The 15,530-nt window shown below is 41.4% G+C and overlaps 1 protein-coding gene across 2 annotated transcripts in view; it reads left to right on the top strand.

The window, feature by feature from the left end:
- ZNF710 (zinc finger protein 710) overlaps positions 1-15,530 on the top strand; it is a 43,164-nt gene that overhangs the window by 4,676 nt on the left and 22,958 nt on the right. The window lies entirely within an intron of this gene.

Raw genomic sequence — 15,530 nt, 5'->3', positions numbered from 1 at the left:
TGAAATGGTCCTCAATATAGCTGTTGAAAGCTCAGATGAAAACCTTTGACTGATATGCAGCTGTAGCTAGAAATGCTAATGTGATGCTGGTCCGTAAAAGAAACGTGAGGGATGGTAGCACTGAAAATACCACTAAGGTTTCATATATGGAAATGATGTAGCACCACATCAGAATACCCAGGAGTAGTGCTAGTCAATCTCCTGAAAATGCCCATGACAAAGTCATAGAGGAAATAATGAAAGATCTGGCAAATCTCTTCTATGGAGTAGCATTTTCTTCTTTGAAAAGAGAAGAGTAAGAGGGAAGATGTTAGTAGTCTCTTAAATAAAGAATTGGCTAGAGAAGGAGGATCTAGTATGTTACTTTGCTCCTTGTACATTTAAAAGATGTAAATTTATAAACATGTGAAGGGAAATCTCTATCACATTGTGCACCACAGAAAGCTACTGATGCTGAGAACTTAAAAAGCTCAAAAAAGAATGAGATTTACATGGGTATCTGGACTATTTGGAGTCATAATTGGTAACAGTGACAGTCTGAGTTGAGTTTTTCAAGTTGGACTTTCCCGCTTAACTCAGTCTCTCTGTAATGAAGATGAGGGTGGTTATGAAGGCAGCTGTGTAAGAGTTTTTTAAGAGATCGTGTGTAAGGAGTCGGATGAGTTTGGGGATGTATTGTAGGCCAGTGAGTACCAGCTGTCTAAGCAGTAAGACATCACAAGCCCAAGAGTGATTAGCAGTATCAGATGAAAATGCAGGAGTTAAGGTAATGGGAACAGCAGAAACATTTGACAAACTTGCTATGGACAATGGCAATATGAATGAAAGCTGACAGTTTGGAGTGGAAAGCAATGAAAATCCTTCTGATTAAGTGAGAATCTAAAATATGAGCCATGAAATATGGTGATGAAGACAAATATGCAGGAAGACAAATTTTGGAGAATATAATAACAGGAATTCTTACAGTTTTTGGGCAGCAACAGTCAAAGCAGATAGCAAGCAGTGAACGGAGTTTGGTCTGTGTGGTCCAGACAGAAGCCTTGTCTAAATTTGAAGCTGATGAAGAGGAGTTGACATGAGGTTGGAGGTTTGGAGTTTGGGCCTGGAGGAAGATGCCCCTGTGAGAATTTAGAGCTTCCACCAGAAGTGAGCAGTGCAGTCAGAAAGATGGAACTGAAACAAGAGGAGATTGCCGGGGGTACTGGACGGTTTTGCGAGGGGCTGGAGAAGGAGAGAATGACTAATAGGACTGAAATCCACCCCAAGAGCAAGGGTATGAAAAGGAGACTGAACTTGGCTAATAATGCCAAACATCTGGTGCAACTCTGTCCTAAAAAAGGCCTGCAAATGGAATTGTGCCCAAGGGTATTCGTTGCTGTGTGTTTGCACTTCAGAAGTGATCCAGGGGTCTGAAAGTTGTCTATGGTATAAATGTTGGTGGAATATCTGGTGGGTTCGTATACTGCTAGGTAGAATTTTTTTTCAGACTTAAATATTGTAGTAAGAAAAGCAACATACAGTGCAAATGTATTTTAAATTAATTCTGTGACACAATCCGAGAGAAACAAATACATTTAGTTAAAATCCAAACTATTCTTCCACTGTTTCTGCTTGTTCTACAGCATTTTCTGTGGGCCCCTGTGTCAAGACAAGCAGCAAATTTCCATGTTGCGTGCAAAACCGTGAATACCTATAGTGCACCATACAAATGACAGATGCAAAGGTTCTGACAAAGAAGGAAATATCAGTCAAGCCTTTAGAGGTTTTATCTCAGCAGGTCAGTTTTGGGGAAGAATGTATTTTAACTAGGAAGTAGCATGTGGACATGTTCATTGTTTTACTTCCACATCTTGTATATAAAAAACCCATGTTTCTACATCTGCATTACATACCCAAATATACTTTATTGTGCAGTATGTGAGCGACTGTAGTACAGAGGAAATCTTCATGGAGGCTGCAGTTTAAGGTCATAAACAGTTGGTGCCGAAATGAAATTTCGAGAGACTAGGAAAAAGTGTTGTGTGTTTCGAGAGCACAGGCCATCCTTAGGCTGTCTGTTGCCGCGTTTCTCTGCCTTACAGTCCCCGCAGGACACGTTTCTGTTTTGTGATCCACCTGCATCAGCAGTTCCATGGAAGGTGTAAAGGTCCTGTTAATTATTGAAGGGAAACCGAGACCTCGGACCTCGAGTTTTGGGAGACGGATGATTGCTGCGATGAAAGGAGAAGCGTTTTACCGTCTGAAGGCATACTGCCAGCTCTCCATTTGAAATCTTCGGAGTCGTTCCTTACGGAAGAGTGGCTGTTGCCCGCCACCTTCCCCCGCCTGGCCCAGCTGAGGCCAGCGGCCGTGGCGGATGCGTGTGCCGGGGACTGCCAGCCCAGGAGCGCGCAGCTCCGGGCTGCGGAGCGCCCGGCTGCCGCCTGCGCGCGCGGGAGCCGTGCGGGGCGTGTTCGTAGGTGATCTGCTGAGCGCAGAGCGGGGGGTAGGAAGGCGCGATAGAATTACAGGAGGAGGAAGACCGCTTGCTTGTTCTAAATTTGTCTTTCCTGTTTCTCAGAAGCAGTTTTCTGTACATACATGCTCCGTGGTGCCAGATGATTTCTCCTCTCTTTGCCCATTTCCCGACAGCACATTGCTCATCTGTCTTTTTCTTCGTTTAACGGGCTGCCTGTCTTTTCCCCCTCTTTTTCCCTTCCGTGCTTTTAATTTTTTAAGTGCTCCCTCTCTTTTTCCCGTCTTCCTTCGTCCTCCGTTTCTTCTCGCATCCTCTTCGCAGAGGCCGCCGTCCCGGGGCCTTACTCTGCCGGGAGCGCGCGGGGCAGTCTGTGCCTTCGCCCTGGTCGGTCGGTGCTGAGGTGGGAGCTCTCCCGGAGCAGACTCGCCAGAGCTCCGATAAGCCAACTGCTCCGTGGAGTCTTTAAAAACTCCTGAGACAGGAATGTTTCCGTTTCTATGAGCTCACAGCTAACAGGGTTGGAAATGAAAGGAGTAAGCTGGAGGAGGGTGTTTGGATGTTTTCCCTTGGGGAAGTCTTTGTTTAAAATTTAATACGCTGTTCTCTTTCTCTCAAAGAGTGAAAGATGGATGCCTGCTCTGTAACTTGCTGTCACTTCAGCACTTCATCTCTCTCGTTGCTGAGTTCTTTTCTCTTCCCCCCATCTTTCCGAACACTTCCATTAAGTCTCTATCACAGCTCTCCTATTTTTAATAATTCCTCCTGCTGCTTTCTAGTCTGCAGACGCTGACCACAGCTTAGATTTTAATGTTCTGGAAATAGTCTGAATGGAAGTTTCAGTCATAACTTGCTCATCAGAAGAGGGTCAGGTGTTTGTCCACACACTTAGTAGCCCACTCTTGCTCCTCCGTAGCTTCCTCATAGATCTTACTAAGAAGCCACTGAACTTCGAGTAAATTTCTAGGACTGATCCCACTAGCAGGCTGCTTTGGGGAAATGTTAATTGTTATTTTAAGAATCAGTATTCTGGGAAGAATTCACCCATTTCCAGCTAGAAAACAAATAAACTAAGATTGCTAGGCTCTTACCCTCATTCCTAATAGAAGACTTTCCACTCATGAGTACTTACTTTCAGCCACTTGAAAAGGGGTCATTATAAAATTTGAAATTTAATATCTCTGTACTTTGTGACAATTGCAATCATTTTATCTGAGCCATCTAGCAGTAATAATTGTCAGGAATTGATTGACGTGTCATTTTACATCTTCCTATTGACTTTACTTTATAGATGTCCATAATATATTCTCCTCAGCTGTTCTGCATTTACTGCTTAAGAGGCTCATCCTTCAGCCCTTACTCATGAGTAGCCCAGAGCTGTTTGAGTAGATGTTTGAGTAGGCCAGTTCATTTTAGATTTTTATATGCTATTCAGATGAGTTGCAGATTTAGGGCCTGAATTTGCAGGCACTAGTAGCACTCCAGAGAAAAATTATTTTGTACAAGACAGAATTGCAGACAATAGTATTGAAAGAGCCTCTTTAGTTAGTGATTCCAAGCCTCTTTGTTGAATTTCTTCTTGTCCTTCCCAGTTTTATTCTTCGACCATTCAGCATGTGCTTCAGAACTCCATTAGGATAATTTTAGAACTCATCTGCTGCAGAGAGCAAGTGTTGATCTACAATATTTTTTCAGTGGTCGGCTTCGTTTTATGATTATCAACAGGGAACACATACAAGCAAATTATTTCAGCAGTTGAATTTTCTGTATATTTATGAGGCTTTCCTTGCATCTCCACGTTGTAAAAAGAAACTGTGCAAAACGGAGCAATTATGCATATGTTTTTGAAAATGTGGCTGGATGTAGTTCAAGCAGGTTCTAGGATGAGCTGGCTCTTGGTGTTGCCGAAGCAAAGGAGAAGGGTCTATAGACAGAAACAGTCTTGTAGATATGTTATAAATGATATTTTAAAAATTAAGATTAATAAAAAGTACAGAAACCTTCCCTTTCCCCAATAAAGGCCAGCAGTTGGTCTGTTACATTTTCTATTATATTAGACAAATGAAGAGTATGGTACTGGATTGCTATTTCACATCCTTCTGTGACCAAAGCTTCTGTATTCTCAGGCTTGTTTGACATCTGCTAAGATTTAAGGAGTGAAACTCAGTTACAAGCTGCAAGGACAGTAAGTATCATACCTCATGCAACTCCATGTTTGAAAGACTACATGTGTGCATGGTAGAGGAGGCACTGAAAAGCTGTAGCTGGTGGTACACACTGAGCCACTTGTCATTAAATGGCTACTTAAATGCTCCAAATTACTAGAATTTTGAGTTTAAAATCAATTAGCAATGCAATACTGAAAAATTACTTAAAATGAATGTTTCATCACTTCCTATAATACTCAGTTCCAAGTTTGGTCTGTTATACTGTCAGGAAAAATATTCAGCCTAAATGTTCCTTAGTTTGACATCCAGTCAGTACTCCTAGCTGTTTTTCTGTAGACAAATGCACTAAGTCTATCTTTCTCAAGAAACTCTGCTTTTATGAAAAACTGCTGAAAAATATGTTTGGTTGCCTCTTGGTTCCTCTGATCCACTAGCCTGTGGATTTTTCAATAAACTATTATCAATACATTGTTTTTATTTCGGGCAGATACTGCTGGCCCTTTACGCTTTAAATGAATATAGAGTTTATCTGACTGAGAACACTTGATTTGGCTCGAAATGCAAAAGGTAAAAAAATCACTGCCCGTTACTGAAGGCATTTTCTCAGTTTATGAAAGTAACTGTTTGGAAAGAATCTGTTTACAAACATCTCTTAGAGGTCATTTGGAGGTGAAACTGCATGGGGATTTTTTTCTTTCGTTTAACTTGTCTTCCCCTATATAGAGAACAAGGACCTGATCCTGCTTGCTTGGTAGTCAGAGCTGCCAGTGAAGGCGCCCAGGGCTGAAAAACTTGAGCTTTAAAGCACGTGTTTGCTATTTCATTAGCAGAGAGGCAGGATATACACAGCAGTTCGTATCCGTACTGTGTACACGCAGAGGTCCTGCACAGTAACTTAACTGCTGTTGCAGCTTAACTTGAGCATAATGCCATTAGCAACTCCTGTAGTTAGTGAACCCGCAAGAGCAGAAGGGCAGTTGTGCAGCGCACAAGAGCACCAGTGTAACCTGGTGGGACTGCGCTGTTTATACCAAAGGATCGTTTAGCCCCACTTGCTGCGCCCAGACGAAAGGTCGCTCTTTGGAAAGCCAGATTAACTAGCCAGTGGACCTCTCGACTGACACAGAGCCACCATTGCAAGTGGTGGTGTCTCACTGGCATTCCTCGTCCCCACTGCGAGGCTGCATGTCTCAGGCTTTTCTGGGCTCAAGCATTTTGTAGTTTTGAGATGCTACAGTGACATTTGTGGAGAAGGTCACAGAGTAACCCTGAAGCCACCTTTGAACACCCATCCAGTGCCATGTGAATCTGAATCAGGAGGGAGGAGGGGGAAGGTATTGGAAGAGGAAGATGGTTGTTGACCTGCCCATGTACCGCATGTGCGTGAGTGCTATGGGGAACTAATGACAGTAAAGAAAGAAACACATTACAAAGGTAGAACAGAAATAGATCTGGTATGTGTAATACACTCTGGAAAATGATAAGGCACCCTGTTCTTTGAATGGAATTTAAATAAATAACTCAATCTGCAGCTCTTGGGCAAAATTTCAGCCTACACTTAAAGTTAGAAATGCTAGCGAAACTCTAACGACATTGCAACGTACACAAAAGTATAAATGCAATAAAGCTTGAGAATATGGAGATTTCTTTTTCACTTGACACTGAAAATCCTATGAAATATACAATTGTTATGTTTTTCCAAACCAGGAACAATCCTTTGCCTTTCCTCCACAAGAAAAAGCAAACTTTGCACTGGATGTTTCTAAAAGACATTTTCCATTCAAAAAAGCCTGTGTTTGTATAATTTTTAAGTGGTTGGTAACAAGTCTGTAAATCCAATAGCATGAATTACACATATGTTTCTTTCTTATAAAGAACAAACTATTCTTCCCATGCTCTCCTCCTGCTGTAGTTATTTATAGACTTTGCAGCTGTGTGTCAATACACCTTTCATGCTTTGAATCTGTTTTCTGATTCTAAGTGGCCAGCTATGTATTCTTCATTGGAACACATATGGCCCTTAAGAAGGCAGAACTTCTGGGAGGCAGTAACATAAACACAGGTTTCCCTGGGTTTACATAATATGGCAGTGAAAAATTAGGGCAAGATTAAGAGGGAGGGAGTCTGTTTAGAGGTGTTTTTAATTTTTGGAATTGCAGATAATCCAACTCTTTGTTTTGTAAACTCGTCTGGCAATAGAAGGGGAATCTAAAGCAAGTATCATCCCTATCTGTATAAAATGTCCCTTGGGGCAGAGAGGGGCTACTTCAGTATCTGGAGTGTCTGTTCTCAGAGGTGGCTTTACAAGGATTTGGAAATGACGTTAAGATGTATTTCTGGCTTTGGCTTTGGAAACGCGTGCATAGGAGCTGGGGTGAGAGACCACAGGAGCTTCTAACTCCCCCTCACACCTTCTTAGCTAAGGGTTTCTGCACATTTAGAAAGGTGCGAGGGAATGAAGGACGATTCAGAAGCAGCTGTCTCAGCTTCCTTGCACTTTCCAAACTACAGTTCTGGATTTTAACTGAACTGCATGGGAGGAAGACTGTATGTGTCTCAGCCAGCCTACCTGGGCATGGCGTTTCCCAAATCATACTGGGCAGAAAATCTGCTCTGCCACCTTCCTTGTTTGTTTTTATTTTGTCTTGGGATTTGAGTTATTTCGTTTTGCTTTGCTTTATACAAAAAATGTGATAAGTCCCATTCAACACTTATGGGACTTGACTGCTAGACATTTCTTCAGGAATTCTGTGAATGCAGAAATATATAATTGAGGACTACTCTTTTCCTCTGCTTTCAGGTATTTAACTCTGAGAATATGAACTCAGATTGCAAAATCTAAATTTCGCTTTGCTGAAGTTACCGAAATAGGAAGGAAGTCAGATGTGGAGTCATTTACGCCAGGCAGCCTTTCTGCAGAGATAACCGTGGTAGATTCCTTACTGATGGATTTGAAGTAGAACAGAGACTAGTCAGCTTTAAAAAAATCCCCAAACTTCATTCTCTTTTAGACTCTCAAACAGTCTGAAATTACATATACAGGCTTTATTTTCTGAAGCATCCATTCGCTAACTGCCGTACATTTATTATCCTTCATTAGGGCAGAAATAATGCCTTCTAGCTCAGAAAAGATGTTTTCTGTATCAGTCACTTTGACTTCAGTGACTCAGATTTTACTTCTCACTGTTTCAAACTTTATCTGTGTTGGTTTAGGCTCCATGCAGGAGATTTTTTTTAACTTTTATGATAAAGTTCAGTATTTTGAAATACACTACCTTTATATTCCCAGAGTGGTACTTCTTGGGACTGAGAGAAGGAAGATAGAAACCACCATCTTTGGCCCTAGACAGAAGCTTAAAGAAGAATTTTTTTGTGTAAAAACAGAACTATGCATATGCACACACAGTTTATGCATGCATTTGTTGAATTTTGACAAACTAAAAGCAAAATAATATATTAGAGACATCTCTTGCTGAGTTCTCTAGCATTCATAAATGCAATTAGAAACAGAAATTGCCTTATTAAAAATTGGAATGCATTTAGAATGGTTATGTTCTCACAGATAAGAGCAAAAAGGAGTAGAAAAGTGTTGTTGGCTATGATAGCCCTTATTTACTAGTAAAAGGCTGAAACACCTATCATTCACTTTTAGTAAATAGTCATGCTTTAACTGTCTATTGTTGGGCATCCCAGTGTCTTGTTCTCCCATGTGGTTGTTTGTAGAGCACCTAGCAGAGTAGAAGTAGGCTTCTCTTGGGCTCTGTGCTTGCTGCACTGATAGGAAAGAGTTCATCAGCTCTGGACTGAAAGAAATGCAGTATTTATGAGGATCTTATGCTGAGCTTTATGGCTTTCTGTCTCTGACTCCTGATTATTCCATTCTTCATACTTGACTGCCTATCCTGTTTTTCCAGTTACAGTGCTGCTGAAGACCTTTTGCACTAAAGGTACCTTTGAGCTGCAGCTGCTGTGGCTGGGAGATAAGGTTTAGTGTGGCTTCAAATGGAGCATTTTTGAGGTCTCATCCATACAGCTCCCCTCTTTGCCCCACTGTCAGTTTTGTATATGAGAAGCAATTCAAAATTTTTATGATGTTGCTGCAGATCATAGCTGTGTAGGTACCCTTCATCAAAGCTGAGCATGACAGGCTGCATTTGCACTCTCCCTCTCTACTCAGTGAGCTGTACAAGGGTGCTCCTCTTGACGAGGAAGTAAATAGTAGTAAGGCAAAAACAAGTGAAGCTCTGATTTCTCAGCAGAGTAGCTTATGTTCTCCAGGGCTGCATGCAGCTATATGCATACGTGCAGGTCTATATCATATTGCATGGTGCAAGTGGAAGGGCTACAGCCCCTTTTTCCTCCTCATAAATTCATCTCAGATGTCTGCAGCCATCATTTAACCATACTCGGTCAGTACTGGTTGAGAGATGTTAAACTTTCCATATGCAACTTAGCAAGACTGCTTCCTTGGATCGGTCATGAGGTGTGATTTCATAAACTACTGACCAGCTGTCACCCTCTGTGTTGTACTTACCTGCTCAATAAATTACTGAAAATTACTTTTCATCAAATATAAGTATTTTTTTCTAAACTGCTCACTTACAAAGGATCTGAAACGTTCTTTCATCTCACAGATCTCAAAATATGGTGGCATTTGCAACAGAAGAATCAGTTTTTGCTCCTAAAATGGTGCAACATGTCCAGTAACGTTGTGAGAGCAATTGGAGATGAGACTTTCCCAGAGGACCTGGGCCGAATCCTTGCATGAATAGGAAAAAGTCAAACGGCGCTCTCATTTTTGTTAGCTAGCTGAAAGCAAGCTCTCTAATTTTCTCTCTTCCTTTCATCTGTGAGTGATGGAAAAATAAGCTTGATGTGTTTGTTATTTAACATTTCCTACCCATATGACTGGTGTCATCTGTGAATTAGGTAGGAGAAGATTTCATATATTTCCCATAATTCATTGAAACACTGAACTAGGAAGTCCTCTTTTTCTGCTCTGCTTTAGCCACACTTCACCTATTACAGGCTTATTAAGGAGATCTTTCTCCTTTAGGAAAATTAAACCACAGTAATTTGTGTTGTGTGCAGGGGTCTCATGATGGTTGCTGGTTCTAAGTGGCCAGAGTGACAGGTAGCAATTGTCTCCAAAGTAACACAGCCTGAAGATTTGAGATTCACTGCTGAGACTGAAAGTAAAATTTCCTCTCACCTTGGCAACTCCATTTACCTCTTCAGGGATTTACTGCAGTGTTCAGATGAGTCTCCATGCCAGCAAAATGAGCTGGCTCCATTTATGAATAACAGTGGATTTCAGAAGCTCTTACAAGTTTTACATGTGAAAGATTATCCAGTTGAGTATTAATTAACATGCTCAAATTAAAATCTCTTGGATGTGATTATCATATTACCTAGAGGCCCCAGGACAGTTCAACACTGATGCAGTAAGACATGTAGTACAAAACAGCCCCTGTTCCTCTAGGCACATGATCTAACTGGCTTGGTCTCTAAATGGACGTTTTTGTGTGTCCATCTGATGTTTCTTGTGCGAGGTGCAGATCGTAGGCCCTTTGAGGTGGAGCCTCTCCCCCTGTTGTTTGATAGTACAGCACCAGCAGCCAGCGGTACTGATTTACGGCCTGGGAAATAAAGTGGCACACCAGTCCCTGGAGAAAGCTATTGAGGGGGTGTCTTGTGGAAGGTCATGCAGCAGACTGGTGGCTCAACCAAGAGGAAATCACAAGCCCAAAGCCCTGCCCTTTCCCTTAAACAACAGTGCGTCAGTCAGAGGAGCACAGCTGTGAAACAATATAGAAACTTCTCTACAGTAGCTGATTTCTAACTCAGTTTTAAAAGTTCTCCATGTATTGTGCTCCAGGTGAGGTTTAAAGCAATTTGACTGCTTCCTACTGCCAGCCAAGAGCAACCTCAATTTGGAGTGCCCTCCAGAAGAGAAGGGAGAAGGAGACAGCATGGAGAAGACAGAGCAAACTAACAAGAACTGCTTTTGCAGCTATAGTCCCTGAAGCTGAGTAGAAATATTTTTTACTGTACTTACACATACCACTGTAAAATTTGCTGTTCTTTCAGGTCTGTAGGAGACTATTTTAAAAACACCTGAAGCAACTGAAAAACAGAAGAAAGTTTTGCATGACTGTATTGAAAATTGTGCTTAAGTTACTGTCCTTTGTTCAGTCCCAGGATCATAGAAGGCTTTTTTTCTTTCCCTTAACAGCAGTAAATGGTGGTAATACGTACTTGGTCACTGCAGCTTAGAGGGGAACATTTCCTGGACAGCCATTGTTCACCATATGGAAAGACTGAACTTGTTAGAAAAATCAGTAGCTATCACCTTCCTTCTGGCTTTTAACCGTCTGTTTGCAAAATTCTCAGTGCCATTAATGGACCTGGACAGTCTCTGTTTTTCCATTCAATTCCTTCAACTCAATGCAGGATGTAGTATAAGGGTAGGGAGAGGAACAGCTGGATCCAACGGTTGTGATACTGTGGGTAGCAGCATAGCTATAGGCAATTTCCACACATTGGGAATATAAAGGCAAAAGTTGTTTGCAAAGATAATGGCAGCAACAGTCTTGGAAGTGGCATTGTCTTCATGCCATAGTTTTCTCTGTTCAGTCCCATTACTCAGACTTTTTTGTATCACAGTTTTTGGATGGTATACATTTAACATTTATAACTTTTGATTGATTTTCTGTTTTATGGTTGCATCACCATATTATATGTAAGAGTGTTTGAGTTTTTACCTGTGTATCAGTTCCTATAACCTCCAGTCACTTTTGTTGCCCTTCTTTGAGGTCCCCCAGGTTATGATATTCCTTCTGCTATTGAAGTATCCAGGAGGAATAGTGATACTGTAGGCCTAGCTGTACTTGTGTCATTTAGAGACAGATTATCTCTTTCCAGCTCTGGAATGTGAAGTCTTTTTATCTGCAGTCTGGGTCTGTTTTTGTTGTCAGATAGCATTGCAGTTTCATGTCTAACTTGCTAACCGCTGCCACTCCTACGTAAATCTGTTGAACCTGTTGCTTCCTTCTAGATTTCTTTTTCAGTGGAAGGTTGTGTTTCAGTCTCCTTCTCTAGAGAGATTGGATTTTTTTTTTCTAAATTGATTCCAGTTACATTATTTTCTTCTTACTACATTTTTACTCTACCTTTGTGCCATTTGTGTTGCCTCTTGTTACTATACATTTCGTTTTAGGATCATCTTCTCAATTGATGCTCTGCTAACCCTACACCACTCCTGAAGACACTAAACAAAATGGAACCTAACTAGCTTTTGCAGAAACATAGTAGAAACCTCCCTGTAGCTTCTTCTGCCATTAGTATTTAGCATTGCTTTCTGCATTCAGACTATTAGGAAGCATCTTTTCCTCAAATCTGTTAAGTCATTTGCAGAAGATCAGGATGTTGTATCATGATGTTGTATTGTGTTTAATTCCAATCCTTTGTACCTCCATATTCTTCATAACCTATAGGTCTGATACAAAGAGAACATGTCTCAGATTCAGGCCCTTGATTTTGTATCTCTGTCAGAAATATCCATTATAATTTTTACAAGATCTGTTTTTGATTTAAATCTCTAATGTTGACTGCTTTTCATGGCTGCGTTTGTTTTTATAGATTTGTTTTCTTTGAATTTTCCTGGGGAAAGCATGGTGATTTTTCATCTGAGAGACATTCTGCACGAGTGAGAATGAGTCCTTGTTAAAGAAACTCAGTTTGCAGAATTTCATTTGCTTTTTTTTACATATCAGCATGTGTGATTACTAGGAGAAGTATTTTTAAAAGTAGCTCAGCATTTCTTTTAGAGAGTTAGAAAAGACCAGATTTATTTTCTGCGATGTTGAGAATTAGCTCTCCTTTCTTTCTTTTCCCTCTGCCCCCACTGGAAAAAAAGAGAGAATGTAAAAAAAGAAGAAAGGATTTACATTGTAGTTGTGATTGGCACAGTCTGTGAATGAGAGGTCATTTCATGTGGCTGTTTCTTTTCAAGAGATCTTTTTTTCATGCACACTGTATTCAGGCTAGAAGCATTCTTTCTTTTCAAAGCTTCTCTGTCTGTCTCTCTCTTCCCCCTCCTTTATTTTTCATCCCTTTTCTTTACTTTTGCTGTCTTTTCATTCTGTTTTTCTCCACCCCCTTGGGGCTCCATTTTTTTCTTTCCTCTTTCCTCTATTCAGTTCCTTTTTTCTTTTTGCATCTTTTTTGAATAGCTCTTCTATTTTCGGAGAGGAAAGGGAATATGTAGAAGTCGTTACAGCAAGGAGGAACTTGAAAGTCTTTCTTTCCCTGTTTATTTCACTTAAAAGCAAAAATTGTTTTCCAAGGAAGAGAGAGATTTGTATTAGGAGTCTTTTGAAGTGAACCTAGCAAGACAGTAGTGCTGCCTAGGCTAGCCCTGGGGTAGTATTTCTCTCTTCTTCTCTAAAAATACCAAAAACACAGTCAGTCCCCAAATTGTTTACAAATGATCAGAACCCATTAAAATGCTTTAAAGTCTGTAGATTTGCAGTGTTTCTGCTTTGCACCCTGCTCAATGTGAAGTATGTGTTCTTCGGCTTTGAGACTGGGATCAAAAGAGGAACAGCTCCTTCCCTTTGACTCTCGCCAACGTCTGCTTGCTAACTCTGCAGCATTTGACATCGATTAGTTATATTTTAATTGTTGTTTATGTTGTTGATGCTCATGTACTAGTGGATGATGACATTTAAATTTAAAATATGGTATGACAATAAGCTTTCAAAACAAGATCCCAAGACATTTCTGTTGCAGCATGTATGTTTAAGTGGGCTGGACTGCTTTATGGGAAGAAACATATGGATAGGGATGGAAAGATCATGTTTGCTTCATTTTGAAAGAGGAATACTCTACTTATAAAAATAGTCCATGAGAAGACTTGGGATGTGCAGCAGACCTCAATTCTCTTGGAGTGCTGAGCTGAGAAGCTGTGTCTGTTCTCTGAAGCACAAAATATTTGTTTGCCATGAAAAGTCACTGCTCGTCAAATCTGGCAGACATAGGGCTTCAGGATACAGGATTTCCACAGGTTAGGCACTTCACCATACTACAAGCAGGAGAGGGGCTAATGCCTACCCAGAAGACCACAGTGGTTCACCTCTAGTGTAAGTGCGAAACTTGAGAGTGCCCAGCACCACTGTTTAGTGACACTCAGTTGGAGGAGCTCTGGAGGAATGCAATCAATACTGTCTGCTTTTTAAACACAAACCCAACACCACCTCTTAGGTCTCATCCCTTCAAGGCGATTTCTTGAGCAGTGATCAGTCAGGGCGCTCCATGGTGATTGCTGACAGAAGGATTTACAGAATTCAGCTGCTGATGTGTTTCCTTAAGCAGGGAGTGAAGTGATTAGGTACAAGATTGTGGATTCTGCTCTGGGCAGTGCCTCCAGCAGGACTGTGCATGCCTTTTCCCCAAACCAACTGGTCACAGAAAGTAGTTCGGATGTTAGCAGCAGCTGTCCAACATGGAAGATCTTAGTAGCTCTGTAATTCTGCTTTGAAAAGATGCCTCTCTCGTGTGAGACTCTCCTTACATGTTATCAGACAGAGTACTGACCACCATAAGCAAGATGCCTTGTGCTTCTGGTGACTCAACATGAAAAGATATAGTGAGTCCTTGGCGGAAGCAGACCACTGGCCACAAAAGGGAGAGAGCGTTTGTTTTGGCTCCGTCAGCCTGTGCGCAGCAGTTTTCTGAGGAGACCCCCTTTGCAGGGAACCGTATGTGGCAGTGAATCTGTTCTCGTGGTGAGCCGTCACTGGACGTAGCCATGCAGCAGCAGACCAAGCTCGAGCCTCGGTAGCTTTTGTTCTTCCGTCACTTCGATGGTCAGGGTAATACTGATGCAGTTAGGTCTCTGATTTTCATAAAGCATCTCATTTTTCCCATTTATCCTCTGTTTCCAGTTGCTTTAAAATAAATCAGAAATCCAGGAATGATCTAAGAGACATCTAGAAGAACTGATCTAAGAGACAAACACACCTTGGACTACAGCCACCAGCTTTCATTTTGATTCTTGCGAGAGGAGGGCTGGGGGAGGGACTGATTTGCTGGAGAGGCTCATGCACAGAATCTGGGTGACAAGATTGCTGTTATGGAGAGCAAAGCAAATAAGGCCGGTGTATGCAAGTGGAATGGTTGTTTCTAGTAAAACAGAGGTGCTAAGTGAATAGTGTATGCAGTGAAAATAAAGCAGAGTGGGGACTTGTTACACTGCAGCAATAACAGCAGAATATGAGCAAATGAATTCTGCAGACAGGTTAGAAGTTGGATCTAATTGCCCGATCCTGAGCTGCTTGTAGTGTGAAATTTAAATTCTGTTTTCCCTTCATTTAATGGATTTTAGAGGAAGGGCCTTGTCTGCAAGCATGACAACTTCATTTTAATCTGGCAGACGGGTGCCTATCTGGGGATCAGATCGAGAGCTTCTGACATCAGTAGGGGTCCCGAACAGTGCAGATGGCCTGCAAGAAGAGCTGGAGTTGAATTGGTGGCACAGCGGTTAATGAAGTAGATTTTTTTTTTTTTTTTTGAGTGAGATTCAAATAATTGTAACCCAGAGATAGAGAAGACATTGGAGGAGATGAAAAGAGAGAGGGAAAGAAAGCAAGCAAAGGACAGAGGTTTGGAATACAGAGGGAGATTAGGAGATAGATGAAAGAGAAAGGAGAAAGATAAGAGAGAGGCACAGGACAGATCTCCGGAGCTGAGATAGGTGTTGCTAGGGTAACAGAAAGAATGAGGGAGCAATAGAGAAATGGAGAGGAGACAAGGACGGGAGATGCTGGGGGTGGGGGAGCCAAAGATATAAAGACTGAATGTTTGGTAAAGGAGGACAAGTGAATTCTTCACAGTAAAGAAAAGCA

This window comes from Rhea pennata, chromosome 10 (assembly GCF_028389875.1).
Source record: "Rhea pennata isolate bPtePen1 chromosome 10, bPtePen1.pri, whole genome shotgun sequence".
NCBI classification, from domain to species: domain Eukaryota; kingdom Metazoa; phylum Chordata; class Aves; order Rheiformes; family Rheidae; genus Rhea; species Rhea pennata.
The sequence above is the reverse complement of the archived record's forward strand: the minus strand, read 5'-3'. Positions and strand labels throughout refer to the sequence as shown.